Consider the following 15,271-nt stretch of genomic DNA (forward strand, 5'->3'; position numbering starts at 1 on the left):
CGCTGGTTTTGGTCCGTCACAACGTGATGTGTCGACTTCGCAGCATCGCTATTACCATGGGCGACGTCAGCGGAGTCACAGTGTCATCGGATTTGCGTTGCAGGCTGGAATTGTGCTGTGAGGTCCACTGAACGGGAGCTGGCTGCGGCATCGCTGGCGTCACTGAAGTCGTTCCAAAGTCATTCCAAAGTCGATGTAGGAGCAAAAAGCTAGCAGAGGAGGTCTTTGCAGTCCCTGACACTCCAGAACAGGAGACAAGCTCAATCCAGGCCCATGGAGAGCACTTTGGGGGGAAGGCAGAGTCCTTCTAGCACAGTCAGAGACCAGCAGGGCAGCAGTCCTTTTCAGCAAAGCAGATTAGAGAGTCCTTTGGGCTGCCAGGCAGGTCTACTGACAGAGTTCAGGTGCAGGTCCAAAAGTGTCTGAGTTGGTGGGGTCAATGACCCAATTTGTATACCCAAAAATGCTTTTGAAGTGGGGGAGACTTCAAAGAGTGGTTTTGAAGTGCACAAGTTCCCCTTTCAGTGCATTCGTGTCTGCCAAGGCCCCAGTAGGGGGTTTGGCAGTCCATTGTGTGAGGGTAGGCCACTAGCCTTTGATATGTCAGTGTCGGACCCTCCACCCTTCCAGCCCTGGAAGACCCATTCAGTATGCAGATGAGTGCAGGTGACTGAGTGTACTGTGTTTGTGGTTGTCTAGGTGAAATGCACAAGGAAGCTGTCAACCAGCCCAGCCCAGACATTGATTGGAGAGAGGCTGTAAGGCAAAGATGGTTTTTAAATGCAGAGAAAGGATCACCTTCTAAAAGTGGCATTTCTAAAATAGTAATATAAAATCCAACCTCACCAATAAGCAGGATTTTCTCTTACCATTCTGGTCGTACTAAGTACGGTTACCCCTTTCAGATCAGAATCTACCACTCAAAAAGGACATGAGGGCAGACCTAAAGGAGCAGGCCTCACAGTAGTGGAGAATGAATTTAGGAGTTTTTCACTACCAGGACATATAAAACACATGTGTACATGTCCTGCCTTTTACCTACATAGCACCCTGCCCTATGGGTTACCTGGGGCCTACTATAGGGGTGACGTACATGTAGAAAAATAGGTGTTTAAGGCTTGGCAGGTACTTTTAAATGCCAAGTTGAAGTGGCAGTAAAACTGCACACACAGTCCTTGCAATGGCAGGCCTGAGACATGGTTAAGGGGCTACTTATGTGGGTGGCACAATCAGTGCTGCATGCTCAATAGGAGCATTTAATTTACAGACTCTCCTGTATGAAAATTCTTGAACCTCATAAAACAATACCTTCTTGAGTAACTGACAGCTCACCTTTTACATTCTTGACATTCTTGAACTTCTGATTTTCGCTGTCATGTGTGAAAGGTCGAGTGTGAGAGAGGATTAATGTGCAATGGTGTCCTTTAGTATCAACATGTCACTGTTTTTGCTTGTTGCAGTAATAAATTGCTCCAAAGAAACAGTGGCGGGGTAATTGACTTTACAATTAAGTTAATGTAGGATTCAGCCGTTTTGGAAGGGGTACAATGACATTGTACTGGCACTCATGAAAAGTAGTCAGCAGTGTTTTAATCTTTCCCTAGTCGGTGCACTGTAGTGTAGTCATATTCCTGTAGTCGGAAACCCTAACATTAAATTCTGGAAGGCATCTTGTATTGCCAAAGAGGGGAAGCAGTGCTTGATGATCAGTTACAATACTGAAAGGTTTTCTATATAAGAATATGTGGAAATGTTCAGAAGCCCACATTACTGTAAACTTTCTTTTCTCGGGTTGTGAATGGGCACGTTCAGTTTGTGACAAACATCTGCTTGCATATTCCACCATATGCCTTCAAGCATTTTGGCGTCGATTGTTTTGGGCAAGGATTGCACTCAACTCAACTCGGCTTGCATCAGCAACAACCTCCGTATACAGTTTTGGATCAAAGTAAGTAATTTCAGTGACATACTCAATGACATGCTCAATTTTCTTAAAGCTTTGTTCACATTCTTAGAAGTTACTGAAATTTTACCTATTGTCTGGATAGACCACAAAGCCGTAAATTTTTGTCAAACTTTTGCTCCATCAATTCCTGTTAGTAACGAAAATTGACAAAGAAAAAAGATTCAAACCTGGAGCAAAATCAATAAAGTTGACTTGAATGATATATTAGAGAGGACTCAACCATCAGTCATGGAAAATACTAATTTGACTGTAGGCAAATATACTAATTGGCTGAGGAGAGCAACTAATACATTAGCCCCATCAAAAATTATTATAAACCAAAGCAGCAGGCCTTCAGCACCTTGGTTCTCTCCTCAGCTGAAGGAGCTGAAACAGAAATGCAGACGACAGGAAAAAAATATGCAGAAGACAGATTCTGGAAGAAGAAAAGGCAAAATACAAACAACTTATTCACGCATATACAAAACAGATTGTCATGGAGGAAATTAAATATTTCTCTGAGAAAATCCTGGCAGCAAAGAATTCCACAAGAGAACTTTTCAAAACAGTCCAGGTCCTGCTTGTCAGTTGTTCTGCTATAAGCTAGGGAATTTCTGTAAAACTAAAGTAGAAGACAAATATGTTAAATTAAACCTTAGTGGTAGGGCCCACTCTCCAGTTTCAGACACTGCCACAGCCAAGGGTGACTATTCTAATGGCGAACTTCCTTTGCTCATGGAAGATAAAGTTATGGAGCTTGTAGCCCACACAAGGTCAGGAGCACCATCTGAGCCCTGTCCTCCAAATATTGTCTAGGATATTGTATGAACGGTTGCTCCTCCCTTAACCTTCCCAATGAATTCAATTATTGATTCAGGTTAATTTCCTATGGAAAGAAAGAAGGTCTCTATTTCTTCCACTGCTAAAAAAGCCTACAGTAGAATTTTAAGAGGTAAAGAACTATCGGCCTATATCACATTTACCTTCCCTGCAAAGATTTTGGAGAAACATATGAATAGTTCACTTTCCAAATATCTAGAAGAAACTGACATTCTAGATTCAGCACAATTTGGGCTTAGACCCAATCACAGTACTGAGTCAGCACTGGTAGTAGCAAAAGATAAAGATAAAAGATAAAAAGATAAAGGCTGGAAGGCGGCGATGATCCTTTTGCATCTATTGTCTGCCTTCAATACCGTTAACCATGCAACTTTGCTGGACTGCCTGAGGGAAATTGGAATTGGGGGCTCGGCTCTTGAACTATTTCACTAATTTTTCGAGGACAGAGAGCAATCAATGATGTCCATGAGACTGCATACTGTTTTAACAACTGTATAGGTGCTATTGTAGCGAACAACAAAAGGCTCATATTGAACTCTGGTAAAACTGAAGTTTTGATTTTCAGCAAAGACACAGCATTCTGGAACCAGTCTTGGTGGCCTCAGTTGCTCGGCCCCCTTCCCACTCCGGTACCTTTGGTCAGAAACTTGGGTATAATTTTTGACTTCAGCCTTTCTTTTAACGCACATGTCAATAAACATACTTTTTCCTGCTATATTTTGCTTTCTATTCTAAAAAAAAGTTCTTCCTTTTATTCCATATGAATTGCAGAAATCAGTTGTGCTCAGCACATTCTAGGAAAATCAACATCTCCAAATTCAGAAGAAGGTGCTGGGGAGGCAGGAGTTTTACCCACATTACTTCTCAACTGTGGAATATGTTACCCAACCAACTCAGAAGACAGCCAAATCATTTCAGTTTTAGGAAGCTTCTTAAAACATGGCTATTTTCCTCTACAATAGGATCAGAGATATGTCTGCTGGGCTGTAACTCTGTGCTTTTACTTTTCTCTTCTCTCTATGTCTGTGGACTCAGCACCAAGACGCCTTTCGGCATTCATGCGCTATATAAGACTTATTAATATCAATATTAATTCAGCTGACCAGTAAAATTGAACATTCTCTTTTGTCAAGTCTCTTAAGGGAGCACTTACTGTTGCAAAGTCATGTATGTATCTAGAACAGTAACTTGCCATGCCAAGGGATGAATGTAACATCTTGTGAGGGATTAGTGACTGACAAGACTTGTACTTCAGCTGGTCCGGCGTTATACCCTCATCAGAAAAGATATGGCCAAATATTTTGAGTTTTGTTTTCTGGAACTCACACTTCTCTACATTCAAGATTAAACCTGAACAAGTAGCAAACAAACTTGTGTAAGAGCTTTATGATGTCCTTCCGTGTGGCCCCAAAAGCCTATATCTCATCACTGTAATTAAAAGCATTTGTGGCAGACTATATTATACTCCAAATGACATCTTGAAACAGTTGTGCAGATGATGACACACCAAAACATAATCTTTTATATCTGAACAAACCAATGTGAGTAGGAAAGGTATTGATGTACCTGCAGTTTTCTTCAAATACCAACTGATGATATCCTTTGTGCAGATAAGGGTGAGAGAAGACTTTGGCACTATTTAGCTGTCTGATCATGTCAGCTATTTGTGGACCAAAATGTTGTTCGCTTTCAATTGCCTTGTCAGCTTAATGCATATCAACACAGATGCGTACAGCTCCTTGTAGGAAAATAACCTTTTTTTGGCATGGTTACCCCCCACTTTTTGCCTGCTGTGAGTGTGTTTTGACTATGTTCACTGGGATCCTGCTAACCAAGACCCCAGTGACTGTGCTCTCTCCCTCTAAATTAGGTTGCATAGGAGTTAGCACTCCTCACAATTGGCATACTGATGCTCCCCATATAAGTTCATACTATATGGTACCTATGTACCAAGGGCATTTGGGCACCAGGGGTTTCCCATGGACTGCAGCATGTATTGTGCCACCCATGGGAGCCCATGCAAAATGTGTCTGCAGGCCTGCCACTGCATCCTGCGTCAAAAAGTGCATGCAAACTTTCACTACACGTCACTGCACCAGCTCACTGTAAGTAACCCCTATGGCAGGCCCTCCTAGCCCAGAGAGCAGGCAACTGTGTGTGACGGCACCCCTCCATAAGCAGAGGTGCCCCTATAAACTCCAGCTCCATTTCCCTGGACTTCTTAAGTGCGGGAAAGCCATTTTACCCATGTACTGGACACAGGCCACTACCTGTGTCCAGCTACATAATAGTAACTCTGAACCTTGGTATCAAACCTGAACATGTTGGAATCATACCCTAATACTGTTACCAGTATTGGTTGTATAATTCCATGCACTCTGGGGGCTCCTTAGAGGACCCTCATCATTGTTCCTATCAGTCTTCTGGGGTTTTCCGGGAAGCCCGTGCTGCTGCCACCTCTCAGAAAGGTTTCTGCCCTCCTGCTGCTTGACCAGCTCAAGCAGAGGAAGGCAGAACAAAGGATGTCCTTTTAAAGAGGGAGGCAACACCCTCTCCCTTTGGAAAAAGGTGTTACATGGCTTGGGAGGCATAGCCTCCCCAAGCCACTGGCATGCTTTGAAGGGCACATTTGGTGCCCTCGTAGCATAAACCGGTTTGCACCAGTCCAGGGACCCTGGTCCCTGCTCAGGCGTGAAACTGACATTGAAAAGGGTCGTGACCACTCCCCTGTCCATCACCCCCCCCCCCATCCCCAGGGGTGGCCACTTGATTCTGCTGTCTTGAATCCAAGGTGGGCAGAGACTCCCTAATAGCATTCGAGTGGCCATGTCAGGCAGGTGATGTCACAGCCCCCTCCTGATAGGTAGTCACCCTGCTAGGTGACAAATGTCCCTTCCTGGGTATTTAGGGTCTCCCTCCCAGAAGGGTCCTCAGATTCAACATGCAAGATTCCAGCAGGACTCCTCTGTATCATTTACTTCATCTACTGGGCACCGGGACTGCAACTGGACCCACCAGAAACCGACAATCTGCAACTCCAGCGACAACTCCGATTTGCAAAATTGTTTCTCTGGCTCCTTCTAGCACCTGCAACATCTCCCTGGCTGTGCATCCTCTGAGGGAAATAAGAAGGAATCTCCCTTGGAGTGAAGGAGTCCCTCCCCTGCATCTGTAGGCACAAACAACATTGACAAGCAGCTGTGTGGATCCTCTCTCCTCTGAAAGTGTGTGGATCCTGCATCACAGGTGGTGGTCTGGAGTAGTCCCCTTGGTCCTCTCTACCAGCTGTCCATCTTGGAACATGGTAAGCCCTTGCCTCTCCTTGCAGGACAATATCCCTGTGCACCAAGACTCTTGCAGCTATCACGGCTTGTTTGTTCCTTCTCCAAGGGATCTTCAGGCTCCATGTAACCCCATCCCAAAGCACACCTTCTTGCAAAGCACAGTCTTTTGCCTGCTGCTCCAGCGACATGGGACTCCTCTTCAGATGTGCTGAATGGGCATCACTGCGACTCCTGTGCCATCTGCCCGTGGGTCGCCTGTGGGGACTGCCTCCTCTTCTTTGACTCTTCCAGCTGCTGAGGGTCACCCCGGACTCCCCTCCTTGGGTCGAGTTCCCTGTACCTAGCTGGTCCTCTTCAGCCTTGCAAAACCTTCTTCTCTGACTCTTGCATTTGCCAAGGCTTGTTTGTGGTTTTCCAGTGCCACTGACTAACTTCATCATGACCGCCGACGTGGGACATCACTTGCATCACTTCTGGAACTCTTTTTCTGCTCCTGTGCTGCACTTCTGACTTTCTTCATCCATCATCGACCTGCTCCTACATCCACAGAAGGGTGGGTAGTGGCTCCTGCCACAGTTGGACACTCCAACGCAAACTGGACTTGGTCCCCTTCTTTTGCAGGTCCTCTTCTGTCAGTATCCACCTTTGGTTTCTTCCAGTCTTGTCTGGGTCTTGCACAGTCCTTTTCCAAAGTTCTCCTGTGGTGTTAGGGAAAACTCAGGCACTTACTTCTTCTCTCCTGGTCGCTGGGGTGGGGGGCACACTGGTACATACCTTTTGGGGTTCCTAGTTCCTCCAGCTCTCCTCTACTGATTCCACATCGGTGGGTGGGGGACTGCCTTTCACATTCCTTATGGTTTGGTCATCTCCCGGGCCTTCACTTTTTTCTATTGTTTTACTATTTGTTATTGCTTTCTGTGCTAATCCATGTCTTCTAATGAGTACATAATAGTGTGTTTACTCACCTCCTAGTGAAGTATTGCCTATACAGTATTTTAGTATTTGTGTTACCATAATAAAGTACTTTTATATTTGTAACACTGTGTGGTTCTTTCATGTGTGTAAGTGCTGTGTGACTGTAGTGGTATTGTATAGGTTTTGCATGTCTCCTAGATACGTCTTGGCTGCTCATCCACAGCTACACACCTTCCTTTAGAGAGTCCTAGCTTCCTAGACACTGTCTACACCTCACTAATAGGGGATACCTGGGCCTGGTATAAGGTGATGACACCATAGGTGCTCACCACACACCAGGCCAGGTTCCTACATTGGTGGTGCAGCAGTGGAATATGACACTTGCAATTGCCTTACCACTCTGTCACAGGTTACTTTCCACAGGAAAGATCATTACTAGCTGCTAGGTACACACTACACTTAGGGCCAGATGCAGCAAAGGTTTTTACCCATTCTGTGTCTATGGGAAAAAGTGTTTGTACATATGGCCCTTAGTCATTAGGATTTTTAGTCTTCCTAGTTTGGGTAAGGTAGGAGTCTAGCATAGCCCTTGCTCTAAACCTTTCTGGGAGCCTAGTTGTTAGAGTAGTTTGGTACACTTACACCACTTTAGCAGGAAATGCCTTCTGTAGAGCACACTTCTCAGGCTCTGGACTCTCAATATGAGAGTCGCACTTTGCAAGAGTTGAGGGAGATGTGTACTTCTAGAAAACCTAAGACATGGAGAAATCCCAAAAAAGTCTGCTTCTTGGCTTACTCCTCCAAGCTGACCAGGACAATGCTGGCAGCCAGAAGAAGGAAGAAGTAGAAACTGACCTTCCAGTTCTAGACAGGGTAGACTTAGGCTACACTGGGGAGGGTCAGTGGGAACCTGGGGAACACCAAAGCCCTGTTATGAGCACTACAGGTAGTGGGGAGGGGGGTCATTCCAGCAGTAGTATCTGAGGGGACCCACTGCTCCGCCTCAGGGGAAGATTCCTTATGAAACTGAGGTTGGAGGAGGCCACGTTGAGGCTGCAGCAGCAACAGCTGGCCATAGATAGGGAGGCCTTGGCAGCAGAGAGGTTAGGACAAGGTTTGGGGTAGGCACCCCATGGTGGCAGCAATTTGAGCTTCAGGGACCCCAGAATCAGGGAGGACTCCTATGATTCTAGGAACCTGAGCAAACTTACCAGGTGGGAGGTGACATGTACAATTGGTTAACTGCTTTGGAGAGGGCCTGTAAAGTTGAAAAGGTCCTCCCCAAAGGCATTGGACAGCAATCTTGTGGCTCTCCTCTGACAAAGGCAGAGACAAACTTCTCACAGTCAGGGAGGAAGATGCAGGCAATTATACAGCTTTAAAAAGTACACTGTTAGATGGTTTTGGTTTGACCATTGACCAATACAGAATCAGGTTAAGGGAAACCAAAAAGGAGTCCTCCCAAGATTGGGTAGACTTTGTAGATTGGTTTGTGAAGGTTTTGGAAAGCTGGTTGCATGGGAGCAAAGTAAGCGACTACGAGGGCTTATACAATATAATTCTGAGAGCCCATTTTGAACAACTGTATATCTGATCAGCTGCATCAGTACCTGGTGGACTCTGATCTGACCTCTCCCCAAGAACTGGGAAGGAAGGCAGACAAGTGGGTCTGCACCAGGGTGAGTAGGAAATCTCACACAAGGGGTGACCACAAGAGGAAGGAAGCAGGTAAGCATCAGGATAAGGGTAGGGACAAAGATAAAACTAAAGAGTCTTCATCAGGCTCACAAAACTACTCTGGGGGTGGGAATAAAACCTCTTCCTCTAACTTTAAAAATACTTGGTGTTACAGGTGTAAAAACAAAGGCCATAGGGCAGGAGATAGGTCCGGTCCTAAGAAAGGCACCAAGCCCCCCACCACTACTAACACCACTTCTACTCCTACTGCCCCTAGCAATTGCAGTAGTTGTGGTAATAATACTAGTAGTAATCAGTCCAAAAGTGTATCTGGGCTCACCTTTGGGACTGTAGAGGGATCTGGGCTACTCAGAGAGGCCGCTGAGGCTGTGTTGGTCTCTGATGGGGGCACTGACTTTTCCAACCTAGCTGGCTGTCCCCTCAATATAGGTAAGTACAGGCAGCATCCCCTAATCAATGGTATTGAGGCTGAGGCATGCCAATGTCATTATGGTGACTGAAAAACTTGTGTCCCCTGACCAATACCCACTTGGTCACACATACCAAGTGACTGATGCTCATAATAGCAATTTGTGCCACCCCATGGCAGTTCTTGATTTTAGCTGGGTGGGGGGGTACTGGCCCTAAAAAGGTTGTAGTGTTCTCCGATCTACCTGTAGAATGTCTGCTAGGTAAGGACTTGGAGACTTCAGCTTGAGCTGAAGTGGATTTGGAGGCCCATTTAGCAATGCTTGGCATTCCTGGGCATTTCTTTGCCCTCACCAGAACACAGGCAAAGAAACTCCTGAGGGAGAAAAATCCATTCCTTGGGTGAAACCTACACAGAGGAGCTTCAGCTTGGGTGCAGGGGGACCCACCAGGGAGGAACTCAGTATGGTTGTATGATTCCATGTACTCTGGGGGATCCTTAGAGGACTCCCAGCATTGCTCATACTAGCCTTCTGGGGTTTTCCGGGCAGCCTGAGCTGCTGCCATCAGTCAGGCAGGTTTCTGCCCTCCTGCTGCTTGACCAGCTCAGGCAGAGGAAGGCAGAACAAAGGATTTTCTGTGGGAGAGGGAAACAACATCCTCTTCCTTGGAAATAGGTGTTACATGGCTTGGGAGGGATAGCCTCCCCAAGCTACCAGTATGCTTTGAAGTGCACATTTGGTCTGGCATGAATCTGGACAAAGGAAAGGGGTGACCACTCCCCTGTCCATCACCACCACAGGGGTGGTGCCCAGGTGGCCACTTGGTTCTGCCATCTTGGATCATAGGTGGGCAGAGGACCCTGTAGGCCTCTGAGCAGCCATGTCAGGTATGGGACGTCACAGCCCCATCCAGATAGGTGGTCACCCTGCTAGGTGACCAATCTCCCTTCCTGGGCTATTTAGGGTCTCCCTACTGGGTGGGTCCTCAGATTCGATATGCAAGTTTCTGGCAGGACTCCTCTAGATCATTTACTTCATCTTCTGGCCACTAGGACTGCAATTGGACCCTCCAGGAACCGACAATCTGCAACTTCAATGACGGCTCCGCACTGCAACATTGTTTCCCTGGCTCTGTTCAGCCACAGCAACCTTTCTCTGGCTGTGCATCCTCTGAGGGCAGCGAGTCTTCAGTCTGCACAAGAAGTAACAAGGGATCTCTTTTGGCGTAAAGGAGTCACTCCCATTCATCCGCAGGCTCCAACTGCAATGACAACCGGCTGCGTGGATCTTCTCTCCTCTGAAGCTGCGCAGATCCTGCATCACAGGTGGTGGTCTGTAGTGGTCCACTTGGTCCTCTCTATCAGCTGTCCAACTTGGGAGATGGTAAGCCCTTGCCTCTCCTTTCAGGACAGTACCCCCGTGCAGCTACAAGGCTTGTTTGTTCCTCCTCCAAGGGATCCTCAGGCTCTGTGTAGCCCCGGTCCCCAGCACTTCTTCCTGCAACACACAGTCTCCTGTCTGCTGCTCCAGTGATGTGGGACACTTCTTCAGGTGTACTGATTGGGATTCACTGAGACTCCTGTGCCTGCTCCCCGTGGGTCGCCTGTGGGGACTGCCTCTTCTTCTTGTGACTCTGCCAGCTGCTGAGGGTCACCCAGACTCCCATCCTTAGGTTGAGTCCCCTGGACCTTGCTGGTCCTCTTCAGCCGTGCAAAACCTTATTCTCTGACTCTTACATTTGCCAAGGGTTGGTGGTGGTTTTCCAGCATAACTAACCAACTGCATCTCAACTGCATCACTTCTCGGACGCCTCTTCAGCTTCTGGGTTGCAATTCTGACCTTCTTCCTCCACTGTTGACCTGGTCCTGCATCCACAGAAGGGTGTTTAGTGAGTGGCTCCTGCCACAACCGGACATTTCAAATCAAACTGGACTTGGTCCCCTTCTTTTCAGGTCCTCTTCTGACAGAATCCACCTTTGGGTACATCCAGTCTTGGTTGGGTCTTACACAATTCTTTTCCAAAGTCCTCCTGTTGGGTTTAGGGAAAACCAGGTTCTTACCTCTCCTCTCCTGGTCGCTGGGGGGCACCCTGGTATTTACATTTTGGGGTTCCTAGTTCTTTCAGCTCCCTTCTCCTGATTCCACATCCTTGGGTGGGGGACTGCCTTTCGCTTCCACTTTCTTAGTATAGGGTTTGGGCCTCCTCTTGGGCCCTCACAATTTGCTATTGCTTTTACCAATGTCTATTCCTTTCTATGCTATTTACTGATTGCTAATGTCTATATAATAATGTGTTTACCTACCTCCAGTGGTGTATTGCCTATGCAGTATTTTGGTAATTGTGTTACTATAATAAAGTACCTTTATTTTTGTAACACTGTGTGGTTCTTTCATGTGTGTAAGTGCTGTGTGACTATAGTGGTATTGCATAAGCTTTGCTTGTTTTCTAGATAAGTCTTGGCTGCTGATCCCCAGCTACCTCTGGAGAGCCCTTGCTTCCTAAGCACTTCCTACATTTTATTAATAGGGGATATCTGGACCTGGTATAAAGTGATAACACCATAGGAGCTCACCTCACACCAAGCCAGCTACCTACACTTACCTGGAACGTTAATGATCTTGGGAACAAAATTAAGAGAGGTTTGGTCACACAATACATCAAACTGATGCAACTGGATGTGATCCTCCTCCAGGAAACTCAGTGGGAACACACTGCAAATTCCTGGGCAGGGGTGTCCATACCACTCACGTTGGTTTCACTTCGGGATCCCAGAGGTGGCAATACTGACAAAAATAACCTCCCCCTTCCACCTCTTTCGAATAACCAAAACCTGGGCTGACTCTCGATGGGAGATATGTCGGAGTACAGGGATTGACTGAAATTACCCTGGGAAGTGTTTATGCTCCACCCCAACTGCAAACGCAGACACTGGCAATAATTACGGACCTTCTCCTGGAGTACATCAGAGCACCGGCTATCACCATTCCGGCCCTGTTTCAAGAGCTGGGGAACTATGAGGCCCACTCTGGTAATAAGATTAATTGGAGCGAATCAATATTATATAACCTACAGGGCAACCTGAACACCACTGACCTGCCCAGGGGTCTCCTTGTGGCACTGAATTTGTTTATCTACTTGGGTATCTTTATGACAGCCCAGAGAACATTGTGTGCCACCCAAAATCTCAGGCGGGTGCTGAACAAGCTTGAAGCTGATGTTGAGAGATGGAGGGGACTCCCCCTCACACTGATGGGCCGCATCGCCGTGTTTAAAATGATCACCCTCCCTAAACTGTTCTATATCCTCCAAAACACCTACTGCCCTATTCCTGCGGGCCTTCCTCTTTGAACTGAGGCCACCCAAGGGTGTCACTCTGAATGCTACAGCTCTCCCAATATAATGGCGGACTAGCACTTCCTGACATGGAATGTTACTACTGGGCGGCTCTCCTGATCAATACTGACAACTGGATCTACGCCCCAAATGATCATCCTACATTTATACTGGAACGCGCGGCTCTGGAAACATAGTCCATCTTCCATTACCTATATGGCGGGGAAGCCACCCATAGCCTACAACCGCCAACACAGGTGACTTTGACAGCTTGGGAATGGGCGACAAGGACTCTGGGATGGGCTCATATGGTCACAAGGGAGACTCCACTAAGGACTGGAACATGAATGAAGGAAATTGCAAAACTCAGGAGTTTCAGGTCATGGGATACCATAGGCATTTCCAAAATCAGGGATATCCTTGATGGGAAAGATATCATGGGTCAGATGTATCAAACATTTTTGCAATCGCAAACAGCCCAACCTGCCGTTTGCAATCCCAAAAATGTATTTTGGTATGTATCAAGTCCAATTTGCGATTCAGTAACTTGATTCAGTAACTTGTTACTGAGTCGCAAATTAGATTTGCGACTACATATCTATTCGGTATTAGGAAGGGGCGTGTCAAGGGCGTCCCTTCCCAATACCGAATCGCATAGGTATGTAAGATTGTTTTGTGATTGAGATTGCGGTCGCAAAACAATCGCAGTTACCACCAATTTCAAATTAGTGGTAACCCATTCGCAAAGGGGAAGTGGTCCCCAGGGGACTGCTTCCCCTCTGTGAATGCTTGCCAAAACATTTTGAAAGGCAGGCAGTGGTCCCACGGCCACTGCCTACTCTTAAAAAATGAAAAGAAAACTTTTCATTTTTCTTTTCTAAACGCATCCCATTTTCCTTTAAGGAAAACAGGCTGCATTTAGAAAAAAGATTGCTTTATTTAAAAGCAATCACAGACATGGTTGTCTACTGAGGCCAGCAGGCCACCATCCCTTTGATTGTAGCCATTCGCAATGGGTCGCAAATTGCGACCTGCCTCATGAATATTAATGAAGAAGGTCAGTTTGCGAGCCCTTGCGAATCGCTATATGGAGTTTCATACATTGCAATAACGATTACTTAATTGCGATTCACAAAATATCACAATTTGGTAATCCCTATTGGAATTAATGATACATTTGGGCCCATGTCCTTTTCTACTGCCCAGGCCTCCTATGATCTTCACTTGTCCCAATATCTTAAATATGTACAATTTCGACACGCATGGAGAGCATAGAGACTACATGAAATGGAAATCCCATAATATGCCCCACTAGAGGGTCACCTACTAATGTGGGACTTAGGTAATCAGGCAATATCCCAGACATACTGCACCATTAACAATAATATGCCGGACTCCCTATCCGGGTTGCAACATAGTTGGGAGCTTGACCTGGGTGCACTGGAGGATATCGACTGAGAGGCTCTCCTGATGCACCTTCGTGAGGTTGCAAGGAAGACTCAACTCCGCAGCATACAATTTAAAATCCTCCATAGGACTTACTTTAATCATAGCAGACTATTTAAGAAGGGCAAAGCTCCCTCCCCAAACTTCCTTCTCTGTGGCACAGTCATGGGTTCCTTCCTACACATACTAAGGGAATGTCCACACATACAGATCTATTGGGATAGAATAACAAAGAAGCTCTCCCAAATACTTGAGATCCAGCTTCCGATGGATCTTAAATTTGTCCTACTGGCCACCCCCAGTGATGATGACATCCCTGATTTAAACTCCTGTTTAGTGCTTTGGGATTGGTGGTGGCCAGGAGGGACATTGCAAGACAGTGGGGTACACATGAGGCTCCCGCGATAGCTGAGTGGAGAAACAGAATGGAGTTTTACATGGCAGCTGAAAAGATGACATATCGGAGTAAGGCTTGTGGAGGGCCTTTTATGGACTAGATTCTTCTGGGGATGACTCAAGCTGGCCTACCAACAATACACTCAGGTGAGTCCAGGAACAAGGGGATGCATAACCTATGGCTGTCACAGCTTTGTTCCACACATATCTGTTGTTTTTTTGCACCTAGGTGCTAGACGGCTTAATGAAAGACCTAAAATGTGTTTTGTGTTGCTTAAGCCACTATGCCAATGCCAAAAGCTGAAACTGGCGCCGATTGTGCTGGACCATCGATCTGCCAATGTTTTTTTAAAAATTAAAATCAATAACAAAAATATTTTTTTTAAGAAAAGAAGGTGGAGAGTGGACAGGTTCGGGTGGAGAACCTTCCCTTGCTGCTGTGACAGAAGATCCTCCCGAAAGGGCAGTCTGATCGAAGGATCAATGGCCATGCTCAGTAGCTTGGGATACTAGACTCTCTGTGCCCAGTCCACAGCCACAAGGATTACTTCAGGGAATTCTTGATCTTCTTGAGAACTCTGGGCAGAAGTGGCAAGGGTGGAAAGGCATATAGGAGGGCTGAGTTCCACTCAAGATGAAAATAGTCTCCAAGCGATTGCTGCCTTGGAGAATCCAACGCACAGTATTTGCTGACATTGCACATTCTCTGTGGAGAGTAATATATCTAAACAAGGCTCTCCCCACTACTAAAAGAGGCCTTGCGGATGGAGACACCATTCATGATCGACTAAGCATTGTCGGCTGAGCTAGTCCGCTCTGGTGTTCAGATATTGTACCACCAGGGAAATGCCCTGTTGTTTCAGCCATGTCCACAGGTGCAGAGCCTCCTAACAGAGGGTCCACAACCCCACCCCACCCTGCTTGCTGCAGTACCACATGGCGTTGGTATTATCTGTGCACACCTGTGCTACCTTCCTCTTGAGAGAGGGAAGAAATGTTTTCA

This window comes from Pleurodeles waltl, chromosome 6, assembly GCF_031143425.1.
Source record: "Pleurodeles waltl isolate 20211129_DDA chromosome 6, aPleWal1.hap1.20221129, whole genome shotgun sequence".
Taxonomy (NCBI): Eukaryota; Metazoa; Chordata; class Amphibia; order Caudata; family Salamandridae; genus Pleurodeles; species Pleurodeles waltl.